Source organism: Oryza glaberrima, chromosome 8 (genome assembly GCF_000147395.1).
Source record: "Oryza glaberrima chromosome 8, OglaRS2, whole genome shotgun sequence".
Lineage (NCBI taxonomy): Eukaryota > Viridiplantae > Streptophyta > Magnoliopsida > Poales > Poaceae > Oryza > Oryza glaberrima.
The window spans coordinates 8,557,182-8,567,929 of NC_068333.1; the positions used below are offsets into that span (position 1 = coordinate 8,557,182).

The 10,748-nt window shown below is 46.7% G+C and overlaps 1 pseudogene; it reads right to left on the reverse strand.

Annotated features, from left to right (window-relative positions):
• Positions 1-1,253: 1,253 nt before the first annotated feature.
• Positions 1,254-10,357, reverse strand: LOC127781183 (uncharacterized; annotated as a pseudogene).
• Between the last annotated feature and the right edge of the window lie 391 nt (positions 10,358-10,748).

Sequence of the window (10,748 nt, forward strand, 5' to 3'; positions counted from 1 at the left end):
CATATATAAGCAGCATCTTGCGAAATGGACAAATCAAAAATCTATAAATTATGAGCTTACCTTCATTGATAAGTTCTTGAAGGGAATATGCAGCTCACATGGTGTCCGCTGAGTGATGTCATCAACGGGGCAGGTGGTTTCGTCCTGGGTTTGCATGGCATCCATGCTCTATGATCCTACCTGCCCCGTTGAGGCGCAGCTGCTACGATTTCCTGAAGGGCTCACCATTGCAGGAGGAATGGTCGGCTGGGGATCATGGGACCGATGTGCGGCCATGCGTTCATCAACCTTCCTTGCCACCTCCTCTTGCATGCTGAGCTCATAGCTCGATACCCTGTACTCAAGATCTGGAATCTTCGCCTCGGTATCTCTCTTGCTCCTCATCCGACTCCTGTACGTGTGGATGTCCTCCTTGAACCCAATCTTCCAAGGAATCACCCCTTTCCCTCGTGTTTGTCTTGGATGCTCTGGAGTCTGCAGGGCGAGTGACAGCTCGCCCTTCTCTCTGTCGGGTCGGAACGTGCCCTGAGAAGAGGCTTCCACTGCGTCCGTTAGTCGACATGCAGCCTCGCGTATCTGATCGCCGAAGACTAGGGAGCCATCAACTGGGTTGAGCGTTCCACCGTGAGCATAGTACCAGAACTTCGATCGATCTGGCCAATTAGCGGTGGCCGGTTCGATACCCCTCTCAAGCAAGCTTGCCTCCATCTCTGTCACGCCCAGAAATTCCCGAATAGAATTCCAAGCAGAATGTGCATTAAAATCCCCGTCCAGGACCGGCCGGGGTACACAAACGACAATGTTGACATTCAGATCCACGTCTTACAAACATCATAAAAGTCTTACATAAATGCAGCGGAAAAACGAAAGATAGCTGGAGCTAAGCCTTGACTTGATCTGCAGCGGGAACACCACTCCACAGGCATCCTCGACGGCACGGACGAAGCCTACTCCTCGGAGAAACCACCGTCTGACACATACTCATACTCTGGGGTTGGGGAAAAAAATAGAGCAAGACTGAGTACTACCCACTGTACTCAGCAAGTCATATCGGAATAGGAGTATGATGCAGGGAATTATCAAAGGAGAGCTAGAGTGGTTCATTTGCATAAAGCGAGCATTTATAAACAGAAGTTGAAAGAATTAAACAGTTGTAATAATTAATCAACATTAATCATCCACTGTCCAACACTAGGCCCAACCATCCACCTAAACTATCCAATTCCATTAGACTAAACTAGGGTGAAACTAATCACGGTGAATCTGGTTGACCGCCCATAACCGCGGGCACGGCTATTCGAATAGTTTTACTCTGATCAGAGGTGTACAACTGTACCCACAAGACACAGCCCCACGACACGTTACCGTGCGCCGACATGCCACCACGACATACCGGAAAGAGGCCGTGACAGGACCCTTCGCATAACCCCCTCTAACCAAGCACACCACACCTCAGGTTTCACTCCCATCCCCAGCGGGTGACGGGCAGACCCCTCTCGTGCCTAGGTGAATCCGGAAGCGACAGAGGCCGTCGCAGGGCCCGCCCCGCTCCATCACGCCCACCCTTGCCTGGATGCGTCAGCTAGAGGAAAGCTACACTACAAGCCCAGCCGTTGCCCACGCTGGCTTGTGGTAAGCACGATAAATTCTTCCAGGGTTTCCCGCGAACGGTCCTTAATTGCCATGGGTGCGACTAGCAAAACCATGCACCCACAGCCCACCATGTGATTCATTTTAATTAATCAACACCAAAGCGGTGGTACTAATCCAACATTACCATTAGAACCTGCAGTCTATACTTTAATAGGATTTTTCCCCAATGTGTGCTAGTTGAACTAAGCATGGCTAAGCGATTCCTAGTCCAATCTCTAGTCATGTTATATCCCAGGCTAACAAAGGAACATGGTACCAAAATAGCATGGCTGTAACAATAGGTAAACATCCCATAGTAACATTATAAAATAATGCAGTATTTGAAGAAAAACAATACAGCATTTGCAATATAGGATTAACATGTTCAAGTGACAAGCATGACTTGCCTTGCTCTGCTGCTGGAGGAACCTCGGCGACTAACTCGAAGTACACCGGAGCGTCGGAAGAACCGGAATCTAAGCGACATACAAGGCAAACAATGCAAGTAGGCTATAAGACTACTGAAACAGAGAACAAAACCATTTTTAATGGATTCTACACATTTTTCTTGATTTACTGAGACTTGAATGGGCTTAAACGGAGCACGGATGAATTAGTTATGAATTTTAGAAGATTCTCTGTGTTTATTACTATAACAAAAATCCTTAAATCATTTATTGCAAATCCCAGGGCTGACGTCATCAAAAAGGGGGGCGGCGCCGACAGGCGGGACCCGCATGTCAGCGGCGCACGGGTGGCCGGTCTACCGTGGACCGGGACCACGCGGGTGGTCCACCGCCGGTCCATGGGATCGACGGCCCGGATTGGCCCGGGGCCGATCGGACGGTGCGGCGGCGACCTGGCTCGGCTCAGCTCGGCACAAAGCCGGCCGGCTGGCCATGAGGGGGGGTGCGGTGGCGGCGCACGCGACCACCGGCGACGGCAAGCGGCGGCGCGGGCGGCGGCAGCGGACGACGCCCCGGCGGCGGCGACGACCGAAGGCAACGGCAAGCGCGGGTGGCGGCGGCGCACGGGGAAACGGGGAAGGAAAGGAAAGGGGAGGGAGTTCTCACCGGAGGGGGCGGCGATGACCGGTGACGAGGAGCGACAGAGGGAGGTCGACAAGCGGCGGACGGGGTCCGGGACGACCTAAAGAACGAAAAGGAAAAGATTAGAGAGGGAGAGAGGGGCCATAGAAGGCGGGAACGCCGGCCAATGGCGGCGGACATGGCGGCTCTCACCGGCGCACGGCGGGAATGGCGCTCCAGCGGCGAACCTCGACGGAGGAGGGGTGGACGGGGTGGATCTCGGCCTCTCGAACCCAACGGCGGCGACGGCGCGGTGCGGCGGCGAGTCTAGTGGCGGCTAGCGGCGGCCGGAGTAGCGGGAGCGGCGGCGGCGGATGGGTGCACAGCGCGGCAGCGATGGAGAGCTCGGGAGAGTTCGGCGAGATGGGGAAAAAGAGAGAGGGGTGCCGGTGGAGCTTAAATAGGGGAGGGGGAACTCGGACGTGGCCGGTAGGGGTGGGATTCGCTGGCCGACGTGGGGAGTGGGGAGGGAGAGAGAGAGGCGGGATTCGAATTTCGAATCCCGGCCATCTCGGGCGCAGGCGCGGGCGAGAGGGAGGAGGAGTGGGTGCGGGAGGCGTGGCGCATGCGCGGGCGTGGCCGGCGTGGCCCGGAGGAGGCGGGGACGTGGGCGCGGCGGCGGTTTCGGCGGTGGTGGCGACGTGGGGGCGGGCAGCCGGAGGAAGGGGACGACCCCGATAGGTGGGGCCCACCTGTCGGCGTCCCGGGGAGAGAGGGGAGGCGGCCGGCCTGACTGGGCCTCAGCCTGCGGCCGGCCCAGCGGGAAGACGGGGAGGAAAAAGGAGAATGGGCCGGCGGCCCAATTGAAGGAAAAGAGAAAAGAAAAAGAAAAAGAAGGAAAAAGGATTTTCCCGGGATTAAATATTGCTTGTTCTCATTTTTAATTGGTTAAAATTATTTCTAGAGCTCTGAAAATTCCACTAAAAATCTTGTTAGCGAATTTCGACATGTAGAACTCAAGAAAAATTCCACATGCCAATTCCGATTGTTATTTGCATTAATTTATTAAGGTTTACTCTTGCTTTACACTGGTATTTTCTTGAGACCATTTAAAACTCCAATTTAGGCTTGGGAAAGAACTTCGGGGTGTGACAACCTCCTCCCACTTCGGCATCGCGACACTATAGCCGCCAGACCCCAAGTGGTGATGGTACTTCTTCTTGGTGGCATTTTCTTTGTTTCTTTCCATGATCGTCTGCCCTTGTTGACCTGTCTTATATGCAACGAACTCGTCCCAGTGATCCCGTAGCTTTGGGAATGTGTCGAAGTTCGGTGTCTGCCCCTTCAGGATATATTTCTGGTACAGATCTCCCTTGAAGCTCTGAAACTGTTCTGCCATTTTCTTTAGAGTCCACCTTTTCACTTTGTCCTCTGTACCCGCGGGAAGGGTGAATGTCTCGAGCATTGTGGTCCACAGCATCTCTTTCTCCGAATCTGGGACAAAGCTCTCATGATCTCTGCGTGTCCTTGTTCTGCGCCAGTACACCGTACTGACAGGCACGTTATCCTGCACAACCCAACCGCTGTGACGTACGTAGTTCTTGGCTGCTTCCGCCGGGACACTAGGTCGGCCGTCTTCGTCCACTTCCGTTATGATGTGCCGACCCTCAAGGTTCTTCGCGGCACCTCGTTGCCCACGTGCCCTCTTCTGTCCAGCGGAGTTTTGACTTCCACTAGCCTCCTCCTCCTAGTTCCCCTCCACATCCCTCTCCACGTGCCCCTCCTGGTTCCCCTCCGCATCCCTCTCCACGTTCCCTTCTTCGTTCAAGTACTGGTTTGGATCCTCGTTCCCCTCTTCTTCGTTCCAGTACTAGCTGCTTCCCTCCGCGATTGTATCGTACAATATCTGTTCCTCATCGTGATCAGCCATCTGTTCATACAAGAAATAGTTGCTAAGTCATGAGACATTTTTGCTTTAACAATCTTATATGCTAACAATCATATATGCTAAGTCATATATGCTAAGTCTAACTGTCGTATATGCTAAGTCTAATTACAAACCTAATAATCTTATATTAAAACTATAATAACCTTGTACGAAAACTCAAATAATATTGTATTAAAACTGTAATAGTCAACTATGCCAAGTCTAAGTGACGTATATTAGGACCCTAGCTAGTCAATAATTATATACTAAGTCTAATTACAAATATAATAATCTTATATTAAAACTCAAATAATCTTATACTAAAACTCAAATAGTCATATATGCTAAGTCTAACTGTCATATATTAGAACTCTACACAATCTTATATGCTAAGTCTAATTACAAATCTAATAATCTTATATTAAAACTATAATAATCTTATATTAAAACTCAAATAATATTGTATTAAAACTCTAATTATAATGCTAAGTCTAAGTGTCGTATATTAAATCTAATAGTCTTAACTGCAATAAAAATCTAACAATCATATATTTACATCGCTTGCCTGCACGAATTCCTTCGAGGGCTAGCTACCACTCCGGCTTGAGGGACGACGACGACAAGGTCTTTTCTGCAACATACAAAAAGATGTATTAGGATAAACGCGAAGTAACATATATTGTATTTCACGTTCGCGTTCTCGTTAAGTTCACGTTTCGTTCATGTTCGCGTTCTCGTTAAGTTCACGTATCATTCACCTACGTTCGTTCGTTCACGTGCGTCCATGTTAACGTACGTTAAGTAATGTTCGCGTTCTTGTTAAGTTCACTTTTCATTCACGCACGTTCGTTCGTTTACGTACGTTCAAATACAACGTTAAGTTCACGTTCGTTAACGTTCACGTTCGTTCACGTTCGTTCGTTCGTTCACGTTCGTTCGTTCACGTTCACGTTCTCGTTCACCTTCGTTCGTTCACGTGGCGGCAGCGGAGCGGCGGCGGCGTGGCGGCGCGGCGGTGCCGTGCCGCGGCAGCGTTGTGGCGTCCCGGCGTGTCGTGCCGCCTCGGCGTCGTGGCGCGGCTTCGTCGGCACTGCCAGGGCGACGGCGTCGCCGGTGCCGGCCGCATCAAGGTCGGGGTCGGCATCGTCGGCGCGGCGAAGTCGTGTTCGGCCGCGACGACGTCGGTGGCGGCGTCGGCAACGAGGCGGCTGGCGGCGATTTCGGGAAAGAGAGAGAGAGAGAGATCGAGATCGGAGAGAGAGAGGGAGGCGGCGGCGGCTCTCACCCCATAGATGATGCGGCGGCGGAGGTGGCGATGACGACGCGCGTGAGACGACGGCGAGATACGACGACGGCGTCGGTGCGGGGATGCCCTAGGCAGTGGCGGCGAAGGAGAAGCCGAGAGAGATCGATCGGGGAAAAAACTTCTAAGTGTTGGTGGAGAAGACGAGGGCGCGTATGGGGAATATATATACCCCTAGATCTTTAGTCCCGGTTGATGAGAACAACCGGGAATAAAGATATCTTTACTTCGGGTTGTTCTCATCAATCGGGACTAAAGATATTTTCCTGCTATTTCCAAATTCTTTTTAAACCCAATTAGGGTTAGGAACCGAGACTACTGATAAGCGCACTGAATATTAATATCCATTACATATTTGTTTCTAAAATAGAAAATAATGCATTAAAATTATTTAAAGTCGAAAAGTTAATGACAATTACTTCGAAAAATTATTGTTGTCTGTAGTAAATTAAGTAGATAAAACGTAATAAGCAAATATATGATTCAAAATTAATAAAAAATCTAATAATCATATATACTTAGCATATGAATGATATTAAATTGTTAAAAATTGGAATTAACATATGTATATACATACGACATGCATGATTTAAAATTAATAAAAATTCTAATAATCTTATATAATTAGCATATGAATGATATTAAATTAACTCTTAAAAACTCTAATTAACATATGTAAATACATACGACATGCATGATTTAAAATTAATAAAAATTCGAATAATCATATATAATTAGCATATGAATGATATTAAATTAATTGTTAAAAATTCTAATTAACATATGTAAATGTCACAAGCATGATTTAAAACTTTTAAAAATCCTAATTATCGCATATAACTAGCATATGCATGATCTAAAATTGTTAAAAACTCTAAGTAACATATGTAAATGCCACATGCATGACTTAAAACTTTTAAAAATTCTAATTATCGCACATAACTAGCATATACATGATTTAAAATTGTTAAAAACTCTAAGTATCATATGTAAATGCCACCTGCATGATTTAAAACTTTTAAAAATTCTAATTATTGCATATAACTAGCAATTACATGATTTAAAATTGTTAAAACCTCTAATAATCGTACGTAGTTAACATATGCCATACAAAAATTGATTTATATGGATAATCAATACATCCAAAATAGTTTACATTGTGTACACAATAATTACGGCAATACATCGGCAGTGACGGTTGACCGCACGTACTTTCTCCTCACTATTGTTCCCTCCTTGTGATCGCTACGTGAGTAAGGGGTGTCTTCATTTGATAGGAGGATGCTAGGGTCAATCGTCACCGTGAAAGGGGGTTGCCCATCAAACTGATCGTAATCCTCGTCAGTCTTGTCCTCAACTCCGACGATTTTTCTTTTGCCTGGGAGAACCACGTGACGCTTCGGCTCGTCAGGCCCTCTGCCCTTCTTTCCTTTGCTAGACATGTCCTTCACGTAAAAGACTTGCGTTACATCATTGGCAAGGACAAAAGGTTCGTCCGAGTATCCAACCTTGTTAAGGTCAACCGTTGTCATCCCACTGTCATCAATCATTACGCCTCCACCAGTCAACCTAACCCATTGGCACCGGAACATAGGGACCTTGAGAGGACCATAGTCAAGTTCCCATATGTCCTCGATGGCACCGTAATACGTGCCAGTTGTTCCATCGTGTCCCATGGCATCGATACGAACAACGCTGTTTTGGTTCGTGCTCTTCATGTCTTGGGCTCTCGTGTAGAATGTGTACCCATTGATCTCATATCCCTGGAATGTCGCGATCGACCCAGATGGTCCCATCGCCAGGAAGACCAGTTGTTGGTTGATCGTCTCGTTACCCATGAGATATTGTCGTAGCCACGCGGGGAAAGTATCAATGTGATGCCGTGTAATCCATGCATCGGACTTACCGATGTTTCTGGCACGAACTAGAGCCAAGTGCTCCTTGATGTAAGGAGCTACCAATAAAGATTGTTGCAGAACCGTGAAATGGGCTTTACGGAATAAATTGTTGTCTACCGTCATTATTGCTTTCCTTCTGAGAGTTCCCTTTCCCCGTAGTCTCCCTTCATGGCGTGATTCAGGTACCCCAATTGGGCGAAGGTCTTCAATAAATTCTATGCAAAATTCGATGACCTTCTCTGTTCCATACCCCTTGGCGATGCTTGCCTCTGGACGAGCACGGTTACGAACGTACTTCTTCAGAACGCCCATGTACCTCTCAAAAGGAAACATGTTCTGTAGGTACACAGGCCTGAGAATACTGATCTCTTTGACAAGGTGACAAAGCAGATGCGTCATTATATTGAAAAATGAAGGTGGAAATATCAACTCAAAACTGACAAGACATTGCACCACATCATTCTGAAGGGCTTCTAATCTATCCGGATCGATGACCTTCTGCGAAATTGCGTTCATGAATGCACATAGCCCGGACATTGTCTGGAAGGATACCCCTTATTACAACTGGTAGCAGTTGTGTCATCAACACGTGACAGTCATGAGACTTTAGGTTTGTGAACTTCTTCTCTTTCGTGCTTATTATTCGCTTGATATTCATGGAGTATCCAAACGGTACCTTTATGCTCTCTAAGCATTCAAACATACTTTCCTTCTCTGCCTTGCTAAGAGTATAGCTGTCTGGACTCAAGTAATGGCTTCCTTTCTCCTTTGATTCCGGGTGAAGGTCGTCGCGTTGTTCCATATGCTTCAGATCATTACGTGCTTCCAGTGTATCTTTCGACTTTCCATATACACCTAGGAAGCCAAGAAGGTTTACGCAAAGGTTCTTAGTGAGGTGCATCACGTCGATTGCGTGGCAGACGTCCAAGAATTCCCAATAGGGTAACTCCCAGAATATAGAGTTCTTTTTCCACATCGCCGCGTGACCATCTTTGCTCTCTATAGGCTGGCTTCCAGGCCCCTTTCCGAACACTACTTTAAGATCTTTAACCATAGAAAACATTGTTTTCCCGCTGCGATGTTTAGGCTTCGTACGGTAGTCCGCCTTATGTTCAAAGTGCTTGCCTTTCTTCTGTACCGGGTGGTTTGCTGCAAGGAATCGACGATGACCCATGTACACAACCTTCCTACAGTGCTTAAGATACGTACTTTCTGTTTCATCCATACAGCGAGTGCAAGCCTTGTACCCCTTGTTGGACTGTTCGGATAGGTTGCTAAGTGCAGGCCAATCGTTGATGGTTACGAACAGCAGCGCTCGTAGGTTAAACTCCTCCTGTTTGTCCTCGTCCCACACGGGGACACCTTCCTTCTTCCACAACAGTTTAAGATCTTCGACCAGTGGTCTTAGGTACACATCAATGTCGTTACCAGGTTGCTTGGGGCCTTGAATAATAATCGGCATCATTATGTACTTCCTCTTCATGCATAGCCAGGGGGGAGGTTGTAGATACACATCGTAACGGGCCAAGTGCTATGGCTGCTGCTCATCTCCCCAAAAGGATTCATGCCATCCGTACTCAAACCAAACCGTATGTTTCGTGCGTCCTTTCCAAAGTCTTTAAATTTTCTGTCGATGTTTCGCCACTGCGAACCATTGGCGGGGTGTCTCAGCATCCCGTCCTGTTGACGCTCTTCAGCGTGCCATCGCATCATTCTAGCATTCCCCTTATTCCTGAACAAACGCCTTAGCCGTGGTATTATAGGGAAATACCACATCACCTTAGCAGGTATTCTCTTCTTTGTTAGCTGCCCGTCAACTTCTCCTGGATCGTCTCGTCTAATCTTGTATCGTAGTGCTTTGCAAACAGGGCATGCTTCTAGGTTCTCGTACTCCTCACCGTGATATAGGATACAGTCATTCGGACATGTGTGAATCTTCTGAACTTCCAGTCCTAGAGGGCAGACTATCTTCTTAGCCTCGTACGTTGTCTCGGGCAATTTGTTTCTCTCCGGAAGAATGTTCTTGACGAGTTTCAATAAATCGCCAAATGCCTTGTCACTAATACCATTTTTTGCCTTCCATTGCAAGAACTCCAGAGTGGTATCCAACTTTTTGTGCCCCTGCTCGCAACCTGGGTACAACGACGTTCTGTGGTCCTCTAACATCTTGTCCAATTTATGGGCCCCCTTTTCACTTTCGCAGTCCTCCTTGGCGTCCTGCAACATCTGACCAAGATCATCCGCAACGTCGTTACCATCAGCATCCCTTTCCTCCTCGCCCGTTTGATTTCCTTCAAATCCAACGTAAGTCCTGAATATTGTCGTCTTCCACTTCATCTTCTTCCATTTCAATACCTTGCTCTCCGTGGGATATCCAACAATTATAGCTTGGCATGAACCCCGACTCAAACAAGTGGAAATGAATAGTCCTGGATGCAAAATACTCCTTCTGATTCTTGCACTTATTGCATGGACAACAAATAAAACCCTTATGCCTGTTAGCTTCGGCCACTCTCAAAAAATAATGCACGCCGTCAATAAACTCTTTGGACCGCCGGCCAGCGTACATCCATTGCCGATCCATCTACATGACATGAAAAAAAATCGTACACAAATAATTATTCTTACAATAATGACAATCATACAATAATTATAAAATAATTACAAACTCTTTCAACAGTCATACAATAATGACATATCATTATTCACACAAAAATTATAAAATATTACACCAAATAATTCTTATTTACTATTTCTAATGTTTTAAACTAATATTAATGTGTTTTACTTCTTTTAATTTTCATTTTAGTTTGTTTTCTATTATTTAAGATTAACTTTCACTATATTTTCCTTCTCGACTATTTTATAAAACCTTCTTTAGCAAATAAACTAAATTTCTATATATTCTTTCTTCCCCACACAAATTTTCTCTCTCATCAACTTACAACTAAATTTTGGAG